The sequence below is a fragment of the Dicentrarchus labrax genome, unplaced genomic scaffold, assembly GCF_905237075.1.
Source record: "Dicentrarchus labrax unplaced genomic scaffold, dlabrax2021, whole genome shotgun sequence".
Lineage (NCBI taxonomy): Eukaryota > Metazoa > Chordata > Actinopteri > Moronidae > Dicentrarchus > Dicentrarchus labrax.
In genome coordinates, this window is record NW_026136708.1 from 5,529,611 (window position 1) to 5,556,151 (window position 26,541).

General features: G+C 38.5%; 1 long non-coding RNA gene across 1 annotated transcript; it reads left to right on the forward strand.

Annotated features, from left to right (window-relative positions):
- Window positions 1-332: 332 nt before the first annotated feature.
- LOC127368315 (uncharacterized) lies at window positions 333-26,297 on the forward strand. Its single transcript, XR_007885613.1, has 3 exons — window positions 333-552; window positions 24,569-24,706; window positions 26,225-26,297. It is a non-coding gene; the product is annotated as an uncharacterized LOC127368315 (long non-coding RNA).
- The last annotated feature ends 244 nt before the right edge of the window (window positions 26,298-26,541 follow it).

Sequence of the window (26,541 nt, forward strand, 5' to 3'; positions counted from 1 at the left end):
TAACATGAACTCCTGCTCTTACCCTTTTCACTTAGCATGAAGTCTAAAGTGTGATTGACCTTAGTTGAACCGATTTGTCACTGATGTGTTGTGGTTGCTATTGGCAGTCTTGGTCAGTTAAAATATAAAGTCAGAGAAAAAGCCAACAATCATTCAATTGTTTATTCAATGTTTACATTTGGCGACCTTCATCAACCCAAATTAGTATGTGTGTCACAACATGGGGTGTGATCTCCTTGACTCCTCTCAGACTACAGTCACCTTTAATTAAGACCTAAAGCTGAGATGAAAATGAAAATGCCTGTTTAACCCTTTCCGATTACATCTCCATCATAAAACAAAACACGTGTAACCAGTAATATCTATTAATATTTATTTCTGTTTTTCCCTCTGATGTCCTGCAGCAGCTCTGTCTCAACTCAGCCAACTGCTGCTGTAGCTGGGATTAACATGCAACAGAACGGGGCTCAGCAGCCTCCCAGTGAACACCGCTGGACCGGGACCAAACACAGCCTCTGACACAGACGGAGGCCATTTTGGCAACAGCAGTAGGTGATTTACAGAGTTTTCTTATTGTGCTAAATGTAGCTAACTTTGGTGATTTCCTGACCTTTCCTCTAGCACCACCATGAAGTTGACATTTCTGGATTTTTTGTCTTGACAACTGTTGATAGATTTTCATGAAATTTAATGTGAACTTAATGTGAACTTATCTCTGGCCATTCACCAATATGCACTAGACACTGGACAAATATAGGTATATTTTGTAAAGTAACAAAATGTTGGGATAGCACTTGCTCAGCTATCCTAAATTCTGTTTTCCTCAGCTCGGTGCTAACAACCATCTATAACACAGGATTCAGCCAGGTCACAATATGCATATTAGGACAGATGTGAATATGGCTTCATCTCAACTGCAACTCCATCTGATTGAAGTTCCTGTTGTATGAAGTCAAGGCAACATGTCGCCCACTGACATGCCTGCTCTTGTCTTTGACATTTACTGCTGTACTGCTGAAATGATTACACAGCTGCAGAGATCAGGCCGACATGATACAATGAGAAGAAAGTGGCAAGTGAACTTAGACCAATTGCAGACAAAATAATGATCCAAAATGTATCTCGGTGCTAACCCTGAGGTGCTGCATTATTCTGCTTTCAAGTACGGTGTACCATCTTTTTGAGTTTAGTAAGGAGAATGTAATAAAATAGGATTTATTTGTTTAAAACAAATTCTTAAGTTTCCCTGTGCATATTTTTGGAAGGTACCTGAGTTGAAATGAACAGAAAAAAAGAGGAAAACATGATAAAGCACGTAATACCACTGAGCTCTGTGGGAAAGTCTGTATGTGCAAGCTCCCATTCAAAGAGATTACAAAACTACAGACTCTCTCATGGAGTGTTTTAGGCCTTTGTGGCCTGTGGTCAATTTTCACGTTATATTAAATATATGAAAGTCGTATTATGTGAAAGAATCATCTGAAGGAGGCCTTTGAAGAGGCCTTCAGACACACCTTTGAAGGCACATTGATCTGGAAAGGCGAGCAAAGGCAAAGAAAAGGCTAGTAAACTTCTGTCAGCTTGCAAATAAATATTGATGCTATGTAAATATCCATTATAGTAATTATACAGCACGCCTTCTTTCAATAGCATTTTATAGTAACGTTGCTTACAGCTTGCTCGGATGTATATAGATTTGGGTATTTATTTTTTGACTGGTCAGTTTGTCTTCTAATTGTGTCTCATAACTTGAACTACATGTCAATTAATGCATAAAATTTAAAAGATCAATATCTTTTTTTTTTTTGGTCCAGACCAAATTAACTGAACTATGGAGACACCCTAGGACTTTAATTAGTTTATGCTTTACTTAACCAAAGAGGTTCCCAAGGCTTTTCATCACAAAGCTTTCTGTAATCTATTACTATTAGATGATGAAAAGGTGAAGAATCCCTTTACATGGACTACTGGTAAGACAGAAAGAGCTAAGGCACATTACTGACCAAATTACATTTCATATCTAATTATTACTGTTTTGATTCTTAATTAACTTCCACAATGAAGAAATGTAACACTTGCAGTAGATGACATCTAAGTCATTCATTTCTAATATAAAGCTACATTCAGAAGGTCTAAAAAAATATCAGACAATTCTACTGAGAGTTCTCCAATTCAAGTGCAGTTTCGTTTTTCCACTGCTGTGTTTGACTAGCGAGTTAACAAGACAGACATCATGTACATGCAGAAGGTCTAGGTCAGGGTAATTTCTCTGACAGGCACAGTGAGGATTATTTTTTTTCTCTTAGTTTCACGACACACTAGTTTTGACAGCTGTGGGACCCCATATCTTCAGTATTCCACGTAACCCCACAGGGTGAGCACAGCCCTTAGAAGCTTTGTGCCTCCTGAGCCCACAACACACAGACTGCAAACACCTCGCTCCTCAGGCGACCTTGTCCTCTGGCTTCAAACAGGAGGGCGTCATGAAAGGCCACAGATAAATCAGAGATGCTGGAAACGACAAGGGCCTGTCGACTGACAATTCTAGTGACAAGACTGATGGGGATAAAAGTAGGTTTGTGTAATCTCTCCAATCGGATTAGGTTTCACCTTTCTCGCACTGGAGTGATGGCGATATTGTGTATCACGGCTGAAGGCTTTCATAATGAATGTTTCAGCATCACCGTGATAAGAAACATAGTGTCATCTCTGATTGTTGTCTGCGTTTCTCATCTTCAGTTGTTAAATCCTGCCATGTCTGCATGCTTATTTTCTCGGGAAAGCTGCCTGGTACAAATCTTATATCAACCGAAAGACACCAGTGAAATCGACACAAAGAAGGGAGATCTTTGTGACACATGATGAAAGATCTCTGACAGCAGCAGGTGGCTTTTGTGCAAACTCCCACAATTCAACTAATGGTTGGACAGTCCAATATCACCCTAAAATTACTGACAGTCTGGAGAAAAACAGGACATTAGTATTCCAGTTCATATTTACTGTTGTACCATTGTGAATAAAACTTCATCTTCTAAATTATAAACCTTTGTGTAAAGAGGATAATAGAAACCATCTTTGATGAACACTCATTGTGAATGATAAAAGAAGTGGTTGATATTTACCGTTCCAGTGGAACAAGAGGGAGATAGTGCCATTCAGCACAAATCTGATAGTCTGTAATTATCAGCATGCAAATATCACCCATCTGTGCTTTAATGTGGCCTTCAGTTTATTTTTTCCACCGGGGTAACATTTCTAAAAAGACAGTAATTACTCAGCTGAGAATGTGGGTCCCATTAATTTTTGCTTTGGCACAAATACTGCATGTATACCCTATACCCTCTGAATGCTGCAGCTGAGATTTATTAAAGTTCAGATGGTGCTATTCCATGATGATTACTGCACTAGCCTACACACTGTCAGTTGTTTTTACAAATAATCATCAGATATATGGGTATACAGTTTCAAAACATATGCTTAGTCGATTCGGCACATATGGTCTCAATAACAGAGATACTTGAGAATTATCTGGTGTAAATGTACATTCACGGAGAAGTAAAAGTGGTGTTTTATAGTGAGTCATTAAAACCACCAAGGTGTTGTGCGAGACTCACTTAACATCTTCTCTTAATTGAATAAACCAATTGCCCCATTTAGTGTTACACCTGAGCCTTAGACATATGCGGTTAAATAAGAACGATAGCCAATTTGCCACTTTTTTAATTTGATTTGACATCTTAAACAAATACATATACCTCGTCAAACATGAAGGGAATACATGCATATTCATGAAAAAAATGTCAAGGATTAATACAAAAAAGTTTGAAAAATAACTTCTTCTTTCCATAATCTTTCCACTCAAAATTTTAGAATCAATGGGTCCTTGATTTCAGACTGAAATGCTAACATTAGCTGCATGAATTGGTTGAATATGCCATGTTCCCAGCTGACTTATTTTAAAATGAGAACCCTGTAAAATATGTCTTAATATGCACTTTACTATATTGTGCTAAATGACTAATAATAAAAAATAGCAGTCACAGTAACGCTAACATTAGCTTCAGTGTTGCCAACTTGGCGACTTTCTCTCTAAATCTGGCGACTTTCCAAATCCTCCTGGCGACTTTTTTTGTCAAAAGCTACTAGCGACAAATCTAGCGACTTTTTCTGGTGTTATTGAAGACTTTTGTGGTGTTTGGAGACTCTGACGTGAAAGCACGTATCACTCTGCAGTTACTGTGCCCAACGAGCAGCGGGTGCTGCCGTGAGCCCCTCCCCTGTCTAAAAGCACTCACAGGTGGTCAGCCTCACAGTAGCCCCGCGCAGCAGTCCCAGCCTGCAGTCAGAGAGGAGACACACACTAGTGATGTGCGGGCCGACCCATAACCCGCGGGTAACCCACGAGACCCGCGGGTTACGGGTTGGGTCGGGTCAAGAAATGTTAACTTTATTGGCGGGGCGGGTGGAGCGGGTCATTAAGGATTAAATATGTCCAATACAGCCTACTTCTTAACAACACTGTTGGGTAAATCCACCTGCGACCTGACGACACAAAAGCGCCTATATATATATTTATTTTTATTAAGATTTGAATTTGTTGTTGCCAGTTTCCAGTGGCACTCGAAAGGCTGTTTTCAAGCACATTTGTAAGACCAAATAAAAGCCTTATTTAATGACATATTTAACGTGTATTTAATAGCGGCGGGGCGGGGTGGGGCGGGTTGTGAAAATAGATGCGGTTGTGCGGGGCGAGATGGAGCGGGTCAAATTATTAAATAATACCGCTCTGTAGCGGGGTGTAAATGTAAATGTTTCTTCACTCACTCTCACCAAAAATACATTAAAACATTTTAATTTATTAAATTTAGGTTGTTTTTTTTACTCACTTTTTGTCTCTCCCGTGACGTTATTCCTCTCTCCTACAGCTACCATTAAATGCGGTTAACATCAGGCAAATTGCCAATTATGCAAATTAGGTGATGATGTCATTTAGCGACTTCTAGTGACTTTTAGGACAGCCAATAGCTCATTTCCTTACTGAGGAGTTGGCAACACTGGCAGCTTCTTCTCAAAGTGGGGGGAATATAACACAGTATATGTGCTGGTGGTGTTACCATCTTTTAACACAAAGCATAAGCTGACAAATATAGCCTAGCTCGTAATTAATGTGTTCCTTAAGGCCTTGAAAGTAACCCTTGGTTACTCCTGTAGAAAGCAAGTTAGCTGCACTACCATTTACAGCGTTAAACCAGATCAACACATTGTAAAATTCATTCCTTACACTTTGGCTCTTGTGGTTTTGGAAAGGATAAAAAACACTTAAAATGCTGAGTGTTGCTCTTACGACAGCCTCATTACTGAACATTCACAACCACAATACACAAGAGCATGCTTGGTCCAGAGCAAGCAAGCAAACCACTGTTTGTGTGAGTTTGTGCTGGTCATGTGTTTTATATGCTTCAGCATGAATCTGTACACATTCCTATATGTGGTAACAGCTGGTTACATGCTGTTACCCCTCAAAATACACCACGTGTGCTGTACATGTCAAATTCATAAGACCTAATCTAAGAACATATAACACAATCGCTCACTCATTTCCAACTGTCTGTCAAGCAAGATCTAGCTTTGGTGCAATAAATCACTCACTGACACACAATGTAATTGGCCATGTGATGCAATGAAGTATGCTTGAGTATCTGATGGCCGGAGGGCCAGTTCTTAAGACAGCTCCCACTTTACTTCCCAGCACATCATAATTACTCTGTTTCCCTACTGGTTTGCAATCCGTCTCCATAGTGATCCATCTTTTACATTCAGGCAGTGTAGGATTCACAAACACACACTCACATGCACACACGCACACTGCTCCCTTCGCGTTTCTCTAAGCTCCCAATTAATCTCTGTAGCGGACCTTTCACATTCATTTTTCACACGTGTTTGCATTCACACATTTATTACATCAGTAAATGAGTATCAACATCATGCTTTGCTCGTGTAAATGAAACATGGGGGACTGGAGCTGGCAATAATTGACTGTAATTCATTATAAAAGGTTTTTAGACTATTGGGGTGAATCTGAACTTTAATAGCAACTCATGAATTCTCCTGGAAACCTTGGGACGAGTGCAGTGTTTTATCCATAATGTATCATAGTACATGTCCTGGTCCCAGTGATCACATTAGATCCAATCATTTCTACTTGACACATTTTGAATATTCAAAGAACAGAAACGGTGTAATCATAACCTCATGAATAAAATAGTTCACCATTACAACCTTATGAAGACTGTAATTTACATTTCATGGTGAGATAGCTTAAATGATAGCCCAGGGACAAGCTTAGTACTCGTAGTCATCATTTATAAGACTATATAGACTTTTAAGAGAAACTTTTTGGGGTAATTTTGTTCATCTCTTTTAAAATTATTCCTTAAGGCTTTTCCCATTACATGGTTTCATTGTCACGGTTTTGGGACAGGCTCTCTTTAATGATAGGTCATTTACTGGTGATATCCTGAGGTTGTGGTGCCAAGAGCACTAGCAGTCATTTCAATGACAGTCATTGTGAGCCTAGTACAATTACAGCCAGTTAAATAGCACAAAGGGAGAGTAATAACAAAAGAAATGGGAAGGTAAGTCAAGTGAATGTCTTAAATAGTAAATATCAAGCTCTTTATATAACCTAGTTTATTTTAATACATTTCCAAGTATAACCAGTGTAAACAAACCAATAATCTAAAAATAAATATAAAATGTCCTAATCTCCAGCTCCTTACCCTCAGCCAATGAATTAAGTGTGTCTTTGATGCAATAAAGAAAAAGAGATACATACACAGAGAGAAAAATCCAAATTGAAAAGTTAAAAGTAAAAAGACGTCTGTGCCAGTTAATAATAAAGATTTAAGCAAAGAGAGGAGATTAAAACGAAAAGTTGAGCCATTTGCAGCACAAAATGAACATAACAAACTTACATTTCTAGTTTTGGATTAGGGTTTCTGGTTTAGAGAGTCATAACATTTTATTCACAGGATATGTGACGGAGTCCCAGACTGAGAGAGACTGTATGAAAAGGCTTGAATGATGCAAAACGGGTGCAAAGTGTCAGATGTTGCTCTATACTCTGTTTGGCAACATATCCAGTAATAGCGCCGCTGTGCCTTTCCTCTTGTTTTTTCACAGTTGCTGCGACTCAAGTCCTGAGATAGAGGTCATGAAAAAAATCACTGAAATAGAAATTGAAATAGAAACTGAAGAAGAGGAGGATGTGTGGGTTTTGGCAAACATCAACAAATTCATTCTCCTTGTGAAGCCTTTGAGATGTGACAGTTTGACAAGTGGAAACCTCTGGGGAGATGCTTCCCATAACCCAGCAGGAAATCAAATATGGATTGTCAGGAACCATCCATGAAGGACACGATTGGCCATATGTGTGCGGACGGAGAAATTAATTGTAATGCCGACAATATTGTACCCTTAACTCGTGATCTTTGTACATCCATGCAGTGAAATTTGCATACAACCTGTCAAAGCATTGGTTTATTATGTTTATTGGGACTGGAATGTCTACATGACTGTGAGTCAATTGCCTTCACAAAGTGTTTCTATTGTAGTACCTACTCTGAAAATCTTCAATCATTTTTTTGATTGTAGAAAAAAGAAAAAAAAGAGGACAAAACCCAGAAGGTCAGTTTTATTGGTGATAAAATTACTCTACTTTTTACTTGATTTATTACCTCAGTAAACTAAAACCTTTACAGTCTCAGTTGCTAGTTTTAAGTCTTCTTACAGCATGCAAGACTACCAAATCACTCTCAGAGACATCCTGTGCAACGCACAAAACCTAGATTCAATACGTTTCAAAACCAACCACAATAATGGGTGACATCACAACAGGTTCACACTTAGTGATCCCCAGACTTTACCTCTACCTCTAGCAGGTTGACATTTTTTGTTTTGAGTGCAGTGTTTCAACAACTATTGGATGGACTGTAATGGGATTTTAACATTCATGTCCCCAGGATGAATTGTAACAACTTTGATGATCCCAACATATCTTCTAGCACCCTCATCAAGACTAAAACTGCAATGTGTCCAATACCATGGTCTATGACTAAATACCTTTAAAACTAATGAAATGATTGGCTATACTTTGCATTTAGTGCTAATTAGCAATGTGCTCAAGAGAAACATTACCTGCTAAAGATTGGCATTTTGGAATTGAATTTGTAGCATGCTGATGTTAGCCTTAAACTCAAAGCACTTCTATACAACTTCACAGAGTCAATAGCATGGTTGTAAATCTTTGTCTTCTTTCATTAAACAAAAGAAGCCAAAAGTCTAAAATGCGAAATACTACAACTCCCATGAGGCATCCTGCCAGTGGCTCTGACAGTGTGAATCTGTATAACACACACACACACACACACACACACACACACACACACACACACACACACACACACACAAGCTCAGACAGCACAGGTATAACCACAAGCCGATGTACAGAAACAGTTAGGAACTATTTGTTCCATAATTTACTCACAGAATAACAAATTTGAGCAGATTTTCAGAACCAGGTTCTGGATACCTGTTGTTATGGACACATTTTATTCAGTACAAAAAAGAAAAGGTATTGTGGTTCAGTACCCAGCTCTAGTTACAGTAAAAAAAAAAAAAGTTTTATCTCACATATAGGGTTTGCTCCCTAGCAGGTCTCTGTAGGTTACAGCTGCACCCACTTACCATGACACTGACACTGTAATTTGTGTCCCAACTGATACCAACAAAGTGGGCCACCTCTCTAGAGCCAATCACAGTGCTCTGCTAGAAGGTGAGAGGGTGAATAGTTTACCGCTCTGAGTCATAAGCCTAAGTGACTGCGAGTGAGCAGTAAGTCAGCTCCCACTCAGGCTGAAGTGAGGAGAATGGGATGGTATGGCCCTAATCACAAGTCCCAAGATGAATCATAAGTTCAGCACTGAAACATCATGTGCTTAACTTTAATTCCATGAGGAATCAGAGCAGGCAAGCATTACTTTGTTAAACTGATGTGTCATTCCCACAATGTGAAAGTTTGTATCCCCAAAAGTCAGCAGCTCAGGAAAAACAAATTAGCACATGATTTTTTTTAACTATAGAATGTTTTTTACTGGTTTCATCCACTCTACAATGAATAAAGAGGCACAACCACGTTAGGATTTGCAAGGTTTTCTTGCAGAAGACCCAATCTATTGTAGTCGTCTACTGCTGTGGTTCTTATCCAGGTCAAGAAAGTCAGGAAATATGATATATTTTATGTGTGTGTATATATATGTATATATATATATATATATATATATATATATATATATATATATATAAACATATATTGTATGTTTATCTTTTGTAACTTGATACTTGTATGAGTTCAAAGGTGGTAATTACACTTTATTGCATTTTTGAATTGAAATTTAGTGGATTACAGTTGACAGACAGTGTTTCAAAGTGTATAACCCCTAAGATGATGAAATGTATTATGCCTGTTTCTTGCAGAAATATGAAACAGGTTAGCCTGAAGGGGCTAATCTATTTATAACAAGGCTCACCATATAGTCTGTATTAAAATTAAAATTTAGATTTCAGTTTTGGTTAATTTGGTAACACCTGTGGTTATCGGTGACTAGAATTGCAGTTCAATAAATACTACAGGTCCAAGAATTCTGGGTGCAGCAAACACGGATTCAGCAGCTACTTTGTCAGAAATACAACAGAAGAGGACCTCGTGTGTCTGTTAACAGTGCAGCAAATTTCAATGGTTTGTTTTGTGTCCCCAGAATTCTGGGACTTGTAGTATTAAACCACACTTGCTGCTCGGCCTACCACCAGTAACCACAGGTGTCGCCAAATCAACCAGGACTGACATCTTAAGGATTACAACTTTAAAAATGTTACCAGTTTGTCTCAGTTTCTTCTTCATATATGAGCAAAATGTCACGGCTCACTCCAGTGCCCTCTGGCAGAGTATCACTGGTCTACTGCACTGAATGTCCCACTGCTCCTCTCTGCATCAGTGGACAACATCTGGCTCGGCGACCTCTGAGACTGGTCTCACTAGACGGCACCTTCTGCTGCTTTTTGTGAGAGCAAGTGAAAGAGTGCCTGCTTTCACCCATATACGTGTGCCTCTTGTCATGCATGTCATGCAGCCGTCTGGTGAAACACCCGACATGAGACCTCACGTTTGCTCATCCTCACACTCCCCTCTCCCTTCAGGCCTGAGCGTCCCAGCCTCCAGAACTTGCAGATGAAACAGAATATTAACTCAATGTAAATTGCATCTTCTCCGTGCATTCCCGACCCTACATCCCAGCATTTCCCTTCAGTCTCAGATATTGAGTGTGTCGAAAAGGCCCAGGACGGGAGGATGGAAGAAATGTGCGTGAGAAATGAGGAACGCTGTGCAGCGGTTAGTGAGATAAGTGGCATTTGTGTTTCCTCCCGTGGCTAATTATGCTATTTATACCCCGGCAATGGAGGAGATGCTCTGAGCTGGTACACCAAGATTAGTATTCTCACTAACATTGTTTATCCTCCTAAAAGTGATAACAGCACACACCTCTTGCTTTAGGGGTGATAGCTGTGTTCGTGTCTGTGTGTATTTTTGAGTGCATGGTTATGTACATCTCTGTCTGGATGTGCATGCATTTATCTTCTGAGCTTATGTATAATAAAATAATATCCACTACATAACAGTGGCAGATTTGTATTCATTTTTTTTCTTCCAATTTGTTTAAGAGCATCCTGAAAGAAGACATATTAGTCAATGTTCTGTGTCATGCAGTGAGGATCACCTGTGGTTTATCTAAAGGTGGCTATCAGAGTTTTTACATCTAGGGGCGAGCACCAAAAGCTGTAAAATGCAACACTGAAATATGATGACCTTATAAAGTTGTTATGGTGAACATGTTGGCAAACAGTTGTCTCTACAAATCCAGCAGACACGGAGCAACACAAGCATTTACTGTGAAACTTCAATGAATAGCCCAGGCTTTTATTTGGTTCAGTTACTGAACTCAACCTGCCTTTATTTGGAACGAGCGTCTACATGGGACAGACCTTTAATTCCTTTTGCATAAAACAATGAGGAAATACAATCAAATTGTTTATTTAAACAAGTATGAATATTACTTGTATAAATATTAGGCTATCGAATCACATATCAATAGCCAATCCTTAATTTGATACTTTGGTGCTTGTGATTTCTTTAAAATGAACTGAATAATTGAATTGTGGAGAATATAAGTGATCTACTTATGTGTAATATGTCCATATTGACCAAAGTTTTAACATTAATATTTGTATATGCGACCTGGTGGGTTTGAGGGGTTTTATACATCCAAAGAAGTTCTATAAAATCCAGAGCAGGCCTTTAATGGAGACCTGCCTTTCTCAAAACGTGTAGCTTCACCAGGCTAGTAAATGGGACCTGCGTCTAATGGGAGATTTTGTGTTGTTCAAATTCAACTGAATACAGGAGAGGAGTAACAATATGTTAATGTGTCCCTAGTTCTTGACACCCATTACATAAAGTTAGCACCAGAGTAGTGATTAGAATATATTTCTGTCAGAGTTGAGAAAGTGTTTAAGATGGCCCATCGGGGAGAGAGTGCCTTACCTTCATTTTCACTGACCCTGCATATGGACTGAATCATAAATATGGTCATATTTTGCTTTAGGAATATTGTTTGTGTAGTTGTGTGTTGTTTTTCCTAACACTGCAAAATATGAACACTATTATTCAGTGTTACAACAAGGTAGACTTCATCTAGGCGTCTAATCGGGACCTTGCATTCAATTGTTAGAGTATTTTAATTTGTGTTTCTGGCCAGATGATAAAGTCCAATATCCACTGCGGTCTCCCCCACCTCCTAAGAGAAATATCCGTCTCTAAAGTGGCTAAATGCTCCTTTATGTTCGGAACCAAAATGAGCCGGAACACCAAAAACAACAAGTATAGAAATATAACGTTTTGTAGAATGGGGGGATATTGCAGAATTGGGTGATAATTATCTGTGTGTTCGAGCAAAACAGAAACAAACAAAAACTCACAAAAGAGCATAATTCACTTCTTCCTATTTCCCCTCATTGCAGCAAATGATGATCTGTGGTACACGTTGTAGTAGAACAACTGCAAGAACAGGATGGTATTGTGATAAAACTGGCTTCAGGCTGTTTAGAATAAATGTCATGCCTCATTTACAGTATTTATGGACATCTGTACTTACCGCATACTTCTCTAGACTGCCACTGCAGCATCCCTCCATGCATCACAAGGACAAACTGGAAACTGGAAATCATATTTTGTACCTTTCCTTTTCACGCAGTACGCTGAAAGCAGGTGACATGACTTGACAACTGGCCTAGATGAAGTCTACCTTGTTGTAACACTGAATAATAGTGTTCATATTTTGCAGTGTTAGGAAAAACAACACACAACTACACAAACAATATTCCTAAAGCAAAATATGACCATATTTATGATTCAGTCCATATGCAGGGTCAGTGAAAATGAAGGTAAGGTACTCTCTCCCCGATGGGCCATCTTAAACACTTTCTCAACTCTGACAGAAATATATTCTAATCACTACTCTGGTGCTAACTTTATGCAATGGGTGTCAAGAACTAGGGACACATTAACATATTGTTACTCCTCTCCTGTATTCAGTTGAATTTGAACAACACAAAATCTCCCATGAGAAAAGACTGGTCGTCACTTAGAATATACTTTGTAAGATAGAAAAATAGGTGAAAAAGAGACCAACAGTCGACAGCCATACTAACAGCTCTGTGAGGCTCTGCTTAGACACTGCGGTGCTTCGAGCTAAAAAACAATATGCTAGCAGTGCTCAATTTAATTTAGTATGTATGTTTTTATTAGTGTATATTCACCTGAATATAGGAATTGTTGTGTTTTTGTTACATTAGAATAGAACTGTTTTTCAAATATACCTTGTTGGCCTTGTTGAACCACTATGTTTCTACAGTAACCCAGAAGTGACAAACCAAACACTGGCTCTAGACAGTTTTGCAGCTACCAGTATTCAGTCTGCAACTGCACCACTAGATGCCACTAAATCCTACACACAGGTCCTTTAAGGGTTCACCAAAGTTATTACAATTTATTCTGGGGGGGAAAGAAATTTCATAGCAATCCAACTAATAGCTGTTGAGACATTTCACAAAAACAAAAACGTCAACCTCATGGTGGCGCTAAATGAAAAGTCAAAAGATGACCAAAGTCCCAGAATATATCACCTGGGGACCATGACTGTGTCTAAATGTCATGTTGACCCATCTAATAGTTGTTAAGATATTTTAGTCTGGAAGTGGTGGACTGACCAAAAACATGACATTCCCATACCTGGAGCCATGTCACCAGCATGGCTAAAAACGTATATCTTGCCTCCTTCTTTCTTGTCTGATCCCAGATCCTTGCATTGAGTATGTTGCTTCTGCTGCTTCCATACTGGTGTGAAATTGGCTACCAGTGGGCATGACTAACAGGCTAAGCCTTTTCCTGATATTCTGCATGAGTCCCTGAGATTTTTGCAGATAGTGAAGAGGCTTGGCTAGATTTGGGCACTTTGAGAGTGATCCGATACACGGATTGGAACACACTTCCATTTTCTCATGTGTTGGAAAGAATCCTTTACAGTGCCATGAAGTAAACTACATTGCTGCTTTAATGAGTGTACACATAAAGTATCTTAACTATAATTATGTGGGAGCTGTTCTTGGATTAGGAAACAGATAACCATATGCTTCACATTACCTCGCAGCTGGAGACCTGAGACATGCAGCCACAGTACAGTACAGGAGACTTTCCGTCAAAATCCATCTGACTGTAAGTCCTCTAACCCTCTTCTTACCTCAGTTTCTCAATCTGTCATAGATGGTGTTGTAGAAGGTAGATAATGGATTCTGCAGCAGCTCGCTGTGATAAACGGCGACACAGCTGAGTCATGTGGTGTTATCAGCTCTTTGTGTTCAACGTGCAGGACAGATCATCCCACAGCCACAAGAGAAGCCCATTGTCTCCTTTTCCCCTGCTCTGAAAATGATTTCTGATTAGCAATTCCACAGATACAGAATGGGTTACTGTGCAAGATTTTGAAACAAAAATCCCATTTTCTCCCTAAAACCTGCTGCAAAATGAATCATGCCAAAGTTTTCATTCCAGTCCTCCGTTCCACCCCTGCCTTTTTTATTTGAATGTTACAGAAGAGTTAAGCTTATGAATGCCTTTTTTTAAAAAGGAAAACATTACAAAGTCTGGCTCAGGCAAACTAGAATTACAGCAAATCGTTCGTAAAATTAAACTGTAACAATATAGCAAACACAATTTAATTTTGTGTCAGGGCCATAAATCGTGTCTACCCTACAAGAGCTGGTTTGTTTTTATGTTGTTTGGGCTTGTTTCAGGTTCTAAGCACAATTTAATCAACCTTTGCAGGTGCATAAAAGAGTGACGACTGTGGTTTGTGAGACAATAGCAAAAACACAAATTGGATTTTCCATTCGCTTCTACAATTAAACAGTTGAGCTGCTGATTAACAACACTTTTCAATTTCCTCCTTCCCCAGCTGCAGCTGCTCTCTATCCCTCGCTCCCTCTGTCTCTGCACGCACAGTATCTATCTATCTATCTATGTATCTATCTATCTATCTATCTATCTATGATTATTGTACACTAAAAGCCAGCCTCAAATAAACCTAACATCTAACGTCAAAAGATTATTGCAGCCACCTGTGCACACTTATGAATGAGCCTCATTTCAATTTTCATGAACTGTTTCATGTGTTGTTCCTTTCAGTGCTAAATCCAATCATTCCAGTATCACCACTGGCCCTGCATGGCTGATTTGTGTGACATTGGGACAATTTTGTTGCATCTATTGCTTGTGATTGATGCGAGTAACAAAAATCTATTTTGTTGTTTTCACAGACAATATGAAAAAGCAGGAGGAGCTGTATTGAGCGTTGGCCAATAGATAATGTTATTAGGACTGCAATGACTCTTAGTTGGCATGTGTATAATTGATGAAATTAGTTATCTGTCAATTGCTGCTTTCTCATTAAAGTCTCACACTGCTCCAAAGCAATGTGAATTGCTATTATTTAATAAAAAACAAATCAATTAGGCCAATCTCTTTGTTTTGATGTTATTGCGCAAATCAAAAAGCTGTCCCTTCGAAAAGAAGTGGTAACACTGTCTCATAATTGCATTTTGAGTGTAGACAATATTGACATACATACAGCATATGACTTGCATTTTAATAAACGAAGAGTCTAGTATGACAGTTTTATGAAAGTGATAGTTATGCACCTCCAGAGACCTTGTATCCCTTATAGCAATATGTGCTGTTCTGATGAAAATACTAATAATGTCACAGTCGTATACTACTACTTACAATGTGATTAAATCCCTGGTAATATTCCACCAAATATCAAATTAAAAACCCTCATTGGAGTCTCTAAATGTATTTTTCAAAGGTGAGTTCACCCTCATTACAAAAAATATTCAACAGGCTGATCCACTCACCCCTTGTACAAACCAGATAACCAGTATTTTAAGATATCCATTTCTATAACTCTGCTGCTGCGTCAGAACTGCTCAAAGCATTCAAAAATTCAACAGGAACTTGTGTTCCCTGAAATAATGGCCCATGAATGAAATTCCATGAGGTTTTAGGGACAGACAGTGTGTCTTAAGGGAATACAGACATTTAATACAGGCAATACAGAATTAGATAAAAAAGATTGATACCACTCTTGTGTGAATGCTAATATGAAGGTAGTGGTAGCAGATTAGTTTAAACAAGCATACAAACTGCTGGAAAAGAGAAAGCACATAACCCTCCATAACTTCTTAACTCAGGTTGTTGAATGGATTGAACAAACGTAGTTCACTAAAACTAAACTAAAAACTAAAACTAGGTATGAAAGAATTTCAGTTAACTGACTCTAAAAAAATGGAAACTAACTGAAATAATATTGTGTACTGACTAAACTAACTAATAAAAAATATGCAGGAACGTTTTGTCAATTTCAAGCATTAAGAGTCATTGGTGCCAATCTTTTACTAAGTGTTCTCGCCCTGACTAATACCGATTGTACAGATTGTAATAAAAAAAACTAAAACTAACATTGAAACCAATAGAATTTTTTTAAAAAAAAAATTAAGCATAGCGTTAGTTCAGGCAGGCCACAAAGTCAAGATCAGCTCTCAGTTCCAGCTACATCAGCTGATCACAGCTAATCGTAAACACACCTCAGCTGATGGCTCAGCTGATTCCTCCTAAGCTTCCTATTGGAAAACTATATACAGTCAGCTGACGGGTCAGCTGATTCTCTCAAGCATACAATTGGCAAATGTCATTCAGAGCGCCTTATTTAAGCTGCTTCAGCCTGCCTATCTTTGCTGCTTTCTCTACAAGCCGTTTTGCAACCCACCTCCTCTGTGCTCTCCTTGCCTTAAGGTTTTCCAGGTATGCACATGGAAGGGCAAGGAGGTCCCAAAACAGAGCCATACTGCCAAATGTAACATTCTGCTTTGGAAATAAAAGTTCTTTAGACAAAAGTGGTCCTGACTGAACTAAACATTTTTAAACAACAAAAACTAAACTGAAATGAGCAAACCCTCTCTAAATTAAAAACAAAAAAATATGAGAAATACAAAGCTCTGGTTTACATATGCTTTTTTTTGTTCCTCTGGACAGAGCCAGGTTGAAACAGCCTTTAAATGCTAATAGCCAGCTCTTAGCTTTTAGTGTACAGATATGAAAGTAGCATTGTTCTTCTCATGTAACTCTACCTTTACTCTAACATCTAACTTAACCTTATAATTCAGAGAAAAAAAATCTCCCTAAAGAAAACATCTTTATGGCCAAGTGACTCAAATCCATACTTGGCATTTAGCCTTCGCAAGTTAATTTGCTTTGCCATTTGGTTTGCTATCATTCCCCAGACTGTCTCCTTATGGTCATTAAATAAGTGACCTGAATGACAAAACAGTTAAATACAAATGTTACAGTTCCTCCTGCTTCTTGTCTTTATGCTAAGCTAAATGCAGGGTTGAGCCAAGTACTATTTTGTATGTGCCAATATGAGAAAACTTATTCTGTTATTCAGTATCTTGTGATCAAACACATTGCTCTGAAGCTAAATTCTGACTCTGATCAAGCCATATCAAGTTCAGGCTTAAATTAACAACTTCAAACTATCCCCGCCCATTTCAGGTTTAGGCACCACCCACTTTGGTTTTAAGCCCCGCCCATTCCAATGGTACGAATACAGATAATTAAGTTGGTTGAACAGATACAGATAATGGTGTGCTCGCTCATCCCTAGTTAACTGTCTCTTGGCTAAATCTTCATATTCATCACACAGACATGAGAGTGATATGGATCTTCTCCTCTAGCTCTTGGCAAGAAAGTGAATGTGCTTATTTTCAAAAATGTTCAAACTATCTTTTCCAACCTCAGCACACAAAAACCAACACTATCTACATTTCTACCCACAGCAGTAAGTAACAAAATATGTGTTTTCTGTATGTTCTTTAAAAGATGCCTCTGGAGCTGCAGGCCTTCTTATGGTGATAGAAATGAGGCAATTAGAGCGTAGAGGGCAAATACAGCATTCAAACTGTCCTATATAGGGCCCCACACATACTCAAACAGCCTGACAATCACCAGAGTTCAAACACACCCACAACTTTACATTGAGTGACTCACACACTCCAACACACACTCCGTTTTTTGTCCGATGGTGATAAGGATCTGGTGAAGGTCGTGAGAGGGATCTCATTCTCAGCAGAGATGAGCCTGCCGATAGCGCCAGTCCTGCGGCCAGATTAGCCCAGTCTGATTCCACTGCCGCCCCAGTCGTCCCAGTGGTGTCATAGCTGCAGCACTGATGCTATCGCGTCCAGCCAGCCACCGATGACCCTTGAAGTCCATTAAAGATTCCATTTAACTCAGTGTCATGCACGGGAATAGTGTGAAGAGGACGAGACTGTGAGTGCGCGTGCAGATGTCTGAGTGAGAGCTTGTGGTTTTGTGTGTGTGCATGTGTTTTTTTTAAAGGATGAATAAAATCTGAACCTGCTACACATTTACCCAACTGGGAGCTGCCAAGAACAACCAAAGTTTTTTGAGCAGCTCAAGTGGAGTAATTCTGGGATCGTGTCTTGCTCAAGGCACATCAGGGCTGGTTGCTGAGGGAGGGGTAAGTATTTCTCTGTCAGCCCCCCCCCTTAGAGTTTCCCAGCCAGTCTGGAACTCAAAAATAATAATCTGGAGGTCAGAGAAACGCTGACAGCCTGAAGGTGAAAAGACAGACATAAAAATGGAAAAAGCAATGTCTTGTCTGCAGTCATTGTAGCTATTACATTGTGTGACTTGGTGTTGAAAGAGAGGTTGTTTTTCTTTGTTGTCTTTTCGGAGATTCAAACTTGACAAGTCGATCTATTTTAATCACGAAGATCTTAGGCCACGCAGTGCAACTCACTGCTTTGAATATCACATTATTCACAGAGTACTGCAGGTTGTTGTTCGAGTGTGACAAAAAGCCAAGTTTAAAAATAAAATAGTGGCTAGAAGGTACTCATTAGAGCTGTTGCCATAGAAAAGATGTATTAAAAAGAAAGACCCCCTTCATACTTTGTCAATAATTAGAATGCTTCTATTATGGTGTCACGCTGACATGAATATTTAAAAACATCTTTTGATACAAATACTCATTTTGGCTGACAAATCATCAGTGTTGTTATTAAGGATGGCTGCATACCTTATCATCATTTAAGTATGAAAGACCTTTAGTAATGGATTACACAGGTTTATAGTGTGAATTCTTAAAAAAGGTTTTTCTGGTATTTATGAATTGGCACAGGATTAAACTGGAAGGAAGTAGTCACTATTATGTTTACATTTTGCAGGACTGCAGTGTCGGATTGTGATAATCCTTTTGGTTCTGGTCTTGTTCGTTGTGCTTATTCCTTATTTGCACTTTACTGTGGTCTGATTCATGTTAAATAATCAGTGTTTCCAATGGAGAATGTTTTAGTCATTATTAGGATGATTTGAAATTAAATCCAAGGCACCCTTTACACATGCAGACTAACCTGAAATGAACCCAACTGAAATACCTGTGGTATAATTTAAGAGTTAGGGGCTGTTGGGTAAAACACATTACAGTGTAATTATTTTATTTAGTATACATGTAGTGGAGAAGGATCTAGCCCCAGTTTTGAGTCTCTACGGTTTGAGACAGTCTGGAAGGTCTCATAGAAAAGCTCAGAGAAAGTTAACGGAGGTGGGTCCGGTAGCCATACGATACCTTAAAGTTAACTTAGTCCTAAACTACGGAGGTGTGAGGAAGCACGCGGAGGCATTTTCAGTGCATGCACTCAGTGAGCGACTTTCATAGGAACGAACAAAACGTCATCTTTGAACGTGGTATCCATATTGAGGCTCTCCGTAACATCTAGCATATATGAAGTAGTTGTACTTGTGGCATTCGGGGGTGCAGTGTTTTTTAAGTATGCTTTCATTTCCTGCAGGCATTGTGGATGCAGCACAGGCTGGCCTCTTCAACAGGTTGGCAATACAGTGTTTCTTTGCAAATGAAGTACAAAGAATCCGTCAGAAGATGGAATGATGAATGAAAGGATGTTTTGATGCCTTTTCATCTTACTGACTTGGCTAGTTGTGGACTAGGGGAATAAAATGCATCAATTCGCAAGGCTACCTGCAGCTACCAGCAGCTTTCAAGATGAAATGTTTTCCAGCATGTATGTAATGATTCACATTGTGAATCAATCAACACACCTTGAATGCCAATATGACAACTTTGACCATTACATTTTTATTGACTCTCTTGCATGACATACGCTTTAGTGATGATTGGATCTTCAAACGCTTTCCATATGCAGAAAATAGTATTTTGTCGGATGAAATCTAAAGCTGTACCGTTAGTGGTTTTCAGTGTTGTTGAACTATGTGAAGCCCTATGAGAGTGTATTGGGTGTGAGAGTGTGTTACTAGGGGGGAAATATTCATAAGTTTATAACCAAGACACATTATCGTTCATCCTGTACAAACAGACAGCCCCTGGTTCCTCACACATCCCATGTATAACAGTTATTAATTCCAGTTATGAAGAAAACCTAAAATGAAATGTACAGAGTTACATCCGACAGCACAGCAGCAGATTATACTTCATAGCTTTCAAGTCAATGCAAGGTTTTGTATTTTCTGTATGGACTGAATCAGGGCAAAGGTCCAAACACAGTCTTCATCTATGATAGTCTGAATAACATTTACTTAAAGCCATCTTGATTCAGATATCTAAAGACCCTCTCATCCGTTCCTACCTTGAGGGACTCATGTCTGATAGCGTCTCACGACCATAACAACCACCAAAGAAAAGGTCATTTCAGAGAAAATGTGATATATTCTCCATCCTCTGCATTGTTGTGTCTATTTTTTCATTCATTGGAACTTTTTCATTTCAAAACGAAACGCCATCATATGTCCCTTCCCCCAGGAACTATGCCCTCTGAGTGTATCAAATACCAACTCATATTCACAATGTGCCTGGCCTACGCAGGAAAACATTCTCAAATAATGCATTCTGTTATGAAACCCGCTGCTTTCATGCGCACATACTACAGTGTATATGACCCTTGCATATTTTCAGCCTTCAGAAATGACAGTTTGGGTGTTTTTTCTCTTGAATGTCACCACTGAAAGCAGGAAATATACAGGGGACACATAATTGTCTGTTGTCTATTGCTGCCTCTAAACATTACTGATTTATATTTCTGTTTTTTGTACATGTTGTATAACTGTGCAGTTGTCCTGGTAGTTCCCACTGTTGGAAGAAAACAACCATTCTTGAATCATGGCTAATTGGTTTCAAGGAATGGAAAACCCACTGTCTAATAATGCCCACTGAGCATTATTAACAGGTAATCACCTCATGTGGCAACATCTTCGTTTATGTCAGCTATAGAGATGACTGACAAGCAAATCTTTTCCCTGCTGTTTTATTGAGGTAATTTGCTGGTAAAACAAAATCATCTCAGACGTGCAGAGTTGTGTTGTGTTGTTCAGCTGTATATTCTGGTTTCATTTTTCTTGTACTGATGAAGCAAGCCCTACCAGCAAACACCTTGTGAAATGGTAATCAAAACACTGTGTCTGTGATTTCCCAGTGTTTCCATTCATTAATGGGTGCTTCCAGAATACTGTTCGCCTAAATAATAATGCTGGGGTTTTAGTGAAAACACAGTTACAAAAGGTTTACAAAACAAAACAATAATTTTAACATGCTTAAAAGCCATTAGCAAGATTTTTGAAAGACTGCTCCCTATGTAATAGCAGTATAAAGCTGCTAAACCCCCTAAATTTCCCCCAAAATATGGGAGACATGAAATCATGGCACTAGCTGTTGCACTACCGTCTCCCTTTCATATTAAAGATTTCCTGATTGACACAAATGAATTCTAACAAATCCACAAGTACAAGGGCACAAAGGACTTTTCTTTTTCTTTGAGCCATTGCATGTCGCAAGCAAGTGTGAACCGTGACGTCACCCATTTGTTTGAAGAGTACCGCTTTGAAACCTCGAGTTTGGCATTATGGTCGTCTTGTCTGTAGCAGGAAACAATGGCCGCTCACCTGGTCACACACAATCTCATACTATAGATAAACAGTACACTAAATTATGTTTCTGAAATGATTTTAGAAATAGGCAATGCAGTAACAGAATCTTGATTCATATTTGATCAGCACTGAGTTTGACAGTTTGATCTGAGTTTCGTGGGTTGAGCTGGATGGACTCACTGAGAGTGACCTGTCAATCACAAGGTAGCCACGCCCAAAAGCATACCCTGCTTTATTGTCTGTTTTACTCTAAATGGGACCATCATTTACTTAATGAACATCATAGTGTATGGAAGAAGACTTGAAACGATTGAGACCATAAACTCATCACGAAACTGTTTACTGAGCTCATAAATCAAGTGAGTATTCTCCATAAGAGTGCGTGCTTTTACTGCAGCCCATAGAGGGGACCCCTGCTGGCCATTCCATAGAATGCAGGTTTAAGATACCTTGTGTTTGCTTTACTTCACAGACTTTCTGTCCATTATATATATCGTCAATGGTCATGACTTAGCATGCTAAATATGCGGGCTGTTAGCAAGCTAAAAAGGTGTAAATAGCTGTTTTGTTAAGGTTAATTAAGTATACTGTGTTAGCTAGGCTAGGGGAATGTGGCTAGTTAGCGAGCTAAATAAGCACAGTCCAGCTACAAGCCTTGATAGCGACACCCAAGAGTCGTAGCCAGAGGGGGAAAGTAGAGCCCTGCCCTCTGCAAACCAATGTCAGAAACTGTTTGTGGAGAAAAGAAATTCAGGTTTTTAATATCACTATCGCAACTGGACTGTGTGTTTTCATAGTCTGAACAATGCAAACACAGTAGTACTACTGACTTAATTGTGCTTCTTGCTATGTATATACATCATGTTCAGCTCAGAAAGATTTATGTTTTATTTGATCTAATTTTCTATCCATAAAACTTTTAAGTTTCAACTGAATCTTTGACTTTTTGTTATTTATAACTTCAGTTACAATCAAAAGTTGAAAGCTAAACCTAAATATGTTACTAATGTAATGAATTCATGTTAATGAGAAGATGCAGTGCTGAATTTAGACAGAATAAAATCCACATAGATAGATAGATAGATAGATAGATAGATAGATAGATAGATAGATAGATAGATAGATATACAGCAATAGAATAAAATACTTAGAAAAAATAAAAAAAGATAAATAGGTAGGTAAGGTGCAAAGAGTTGTAGTTGCAAGATGGTGGTAATAGTACTGATGACATGATGGTAGTGTTATTGTTAATAACAGTATATAATAATAACAGTATATAATGATAATATTAATAATATTTATAATAATATAATAATATGTCTATATAATATGATGACTGAGCAGATATACATGTATACACATAGATATTATACATTGATATTGATATAATGTAAAAGCAATACATTAATTGAGCACAACGTATCCTTATCCTTTGTTAGGTCCCAAGTATCCCATGCTTCTGAACTTTTCAGTCATCAAAAAGTCTGTCTCTTGCACATACTGAATGTTTAAGGCAAAAAACCTGATGCATGTCAACTATGCCCCTATACTTACCATTTTTAATTCAAGTGTAGAGGTCTGATAAACCAACAAAGCATCTACACTGCACACTGTTGTACATTAACTGCCGCTGACTTTGTCCTTTTGCAGGAAAATGAATTTAGACTGTGTCTTCTTTTAAAGTTAAAAATAATTGGCATTACAAAATGCACATTCAAGGACGCACAATTTATGGCTTCCAGCCAAACAGCCTGCAGATCTGACTCCAACTAACATACACAGACATGGAGGGAAGGAACAGGAGCTGCTGCCTGTGAATGCTTTCATCATCACAAACAGCCTTGCGTCTTGCTAGCCAAGATTTACTGTTAGCCAGGTTAATTTAGGCATTGCAAGCAGGGACACTGGAAGTCTGTCAGAGTTGGGGGTGCTAAGATAAAGTCTGTCTATATAATGACATCATATTAATGACTACTGCATTCATGGTTTGCATTCATTTGAATGGACGGGATCAATTATAGCCTATTTAATAGTATTTAACTAACTTTGTACAAACTGTATTAATTCTTGGTGGATAAAACTGATAAAAAACAAGGCAAAATGTTACTTTCTTTGACATAAAGAGCCCTGTATAAATATAAATCCCAGTAAAAAAAGATTTTTATTAACTTTTTTTAAACATTTTTATTATGCCAGAGTTTATATTTATTTATTTTATTTATTTCCAGCGCCCATGATTGTAAGAGAATGTAAAAGGATTGCAAAGTAAAACAAAAACTGCTCTGAGGGCTCAAAAAAGAGTTTCAAAGAACATTTCCACAGGGGCCCTTAAGGGTATATGTGACGTAGACAAACTCAGTGTTGGAAAGTCTTAGATCCTGTATCTTTCCCAAGAATAGAGGCAAAAAAATTCTTCTTTAATCAAATCAGAAACTTATGAAGTTTGTGAAGTAAGTTTAGAAAAATTCTTTGTAAATACAAACTTTTCAAAATAGAATCACTGCAACAAACAAGTGGATGACAAGCTGCAGATTTATATGAAAAGCTAATGTGAGCCACTATGTTTATAGATACAATGAAGTGACAAGAGGGGAATTTGTCATGTATTGAAAGAAAAAAAAATATCACACCCTCTAAAATCGTCCATGCATAAAGCATACTCGTATTCTTCCTCACATTAATCATCCTGTCAGGGTTTAGATCAAGTACATTTATCATTAAATAAATTAGTCAGTGATGGTGATGGGGTGGGGGTAGCTCGGGGTCTATGCATGTGTGGTTTTATAATTTTGTGCTAATTAGATCCTGGAGAACATGAAGGCTGCGATGTAAAATTGTAACGTGTCTGATTCTGTGTTTCAGCCAGTAACAGAAGCTAAATCCTCAGCAGGATGCTGGTGACATTTGAGAACAGCTGGCTGGCCTTTCTGAGCTCCGTGCTTCACTTTGCAGGTGTCACAGAGCAAATATCCAGTGGTCAGCTGACCAAGATGTGAAGAGGTGAGACTGCATTAGTTTTAATTCAACAGTCAGAAGTTTTATCTTACGTGTCCGTGTCCAACGTCCATATCCAAGTGCTGCTATTGGCAGAACATCTTGTTGTGCAGGAGGAATGCAAAGTTCACGGTTCTGAGTTTGTGCTTATGTCGTGAAATTTAATGAGACTGTTTTGTTTCTTGGCTCTAGGCAAGACCACCTCTGTTGAATCCAATTCAATTTTATGATCAGATCCAGTCCTGTTTGAGTCTAGGCCATGACCAACGAATTCTTGAAACTTTTCAGTTTACATTTTTCTTTTAAATAAAACAGGTAAAGGAAAACACAGCTATGAAAAATTAAAATGCATCATATTAGGAGGTTTTTCTGATTGAGATGCGTGGACATCACACACTTATTCTCTCACTGTGGTGTCTTGTTCATAGTTTGTGTATTCAGTGACGACTGAAAGATCCTCGAAAGGCATCCCGGGGCAACATCCCTCTGACTAGTAGTAATTACGAAGCGACACAAAACAGAATTACCTGATGGTGCTATACTAAGCCCCGAGGGAGAGCGTTGGGCTTCGAAGCCAATTTGAGCTCAGTTTCATGTTGGCCAAACTGTGTAATTACAGCAATGGCGTCTATCATGTGATCTGGCCCAAAAATACTTTTTCCAATAAGATTACGTTGTGAAAGAAGTGGTTGTAAAATGGTGGATAAATGTTTTTGAGCATCTTAACCTCTGTGAAATGACTCGTTTCACTATCAGAATTTGAGCCATTCAGTCCGTTAAAACTTTTGGTCATTTGTGAGTTTCTGTTAACGTTATACATCTTCTATTGTGTTAATAAGTCCATGAGTATTATTTTTATTCATTTTTTGGAAGTTATCCATTGCAAATAGACAGTATGTTTCCCTTAGTTCTACTGTGGTTTTAGTTAAGGGAGTTACACTAACAAGACCCTCAAAGAATGCTGTTACATAATGTCTTATCTCGGCGAACATTAGCCACCCATCTACCCCCATCTTTTGTTAGATTTTGGTATTTACTGGGAAATACATGAGGAGAACTAACACAATGATCACAATAAGTAAGCACAGCAGTAACACTGTGCCTGTAAACGGATAATTAGTGGTAGTATACTGGCTAAAAGCAAAAAAGTTCCTCCAAAAGTCATGTTTATTCACTGACATTACTGCAGTTCACTGTATAATGAATTATTAAGTGTACCAGCACTTGGTGGTGGTGTGTGAAGTAGCTGCAGTTTGGTAGCTGGCAGGCAGGCAGGCTGCGAATGTGTTTAGCTGCTTTCAGCACCAGCAAAACCCTGCACTGTTTTGGCAGCATTGTGCCCTCCATAAGCCATGACTCTGGGCTTTAAACTGGCTATATTACAATCTTAGTAATTACAATAGTATGCTAATGCAAGATCATATTTTATGAGATCAGAAATAGCCCTGGAAATAGCAGTAAAGTGTACTATCAACTTTTAAGAAATTTGAAATATATACTGTATTTTCTTTTTTTTTTTTTCAGTTGCCTGATGGTTGCCTTGTAATGTACTTAAGAATGCAGACTCACATGGTGCATCTGCTGATGGAAAACTGAGATATGACAGTTGGCTGTGAGCCGAATCCATGAGCTGTACTGTTGGAAAATCAAACCCAGAAGACAACATGGATTTGGTTAAAAGTGCGAAACTGACAGCTCCTTGGACTAATAAAGTATGTATGTTATGCTGTTTGGTGAATCAGATGATTGTAGAAAATCTGTATCCAAATAATAAGGGTGTAAATTATTTACAAGTCCATGTCCTGCTTTTACCATTCTTGCTTTTTTTTCCTGCTAGACTC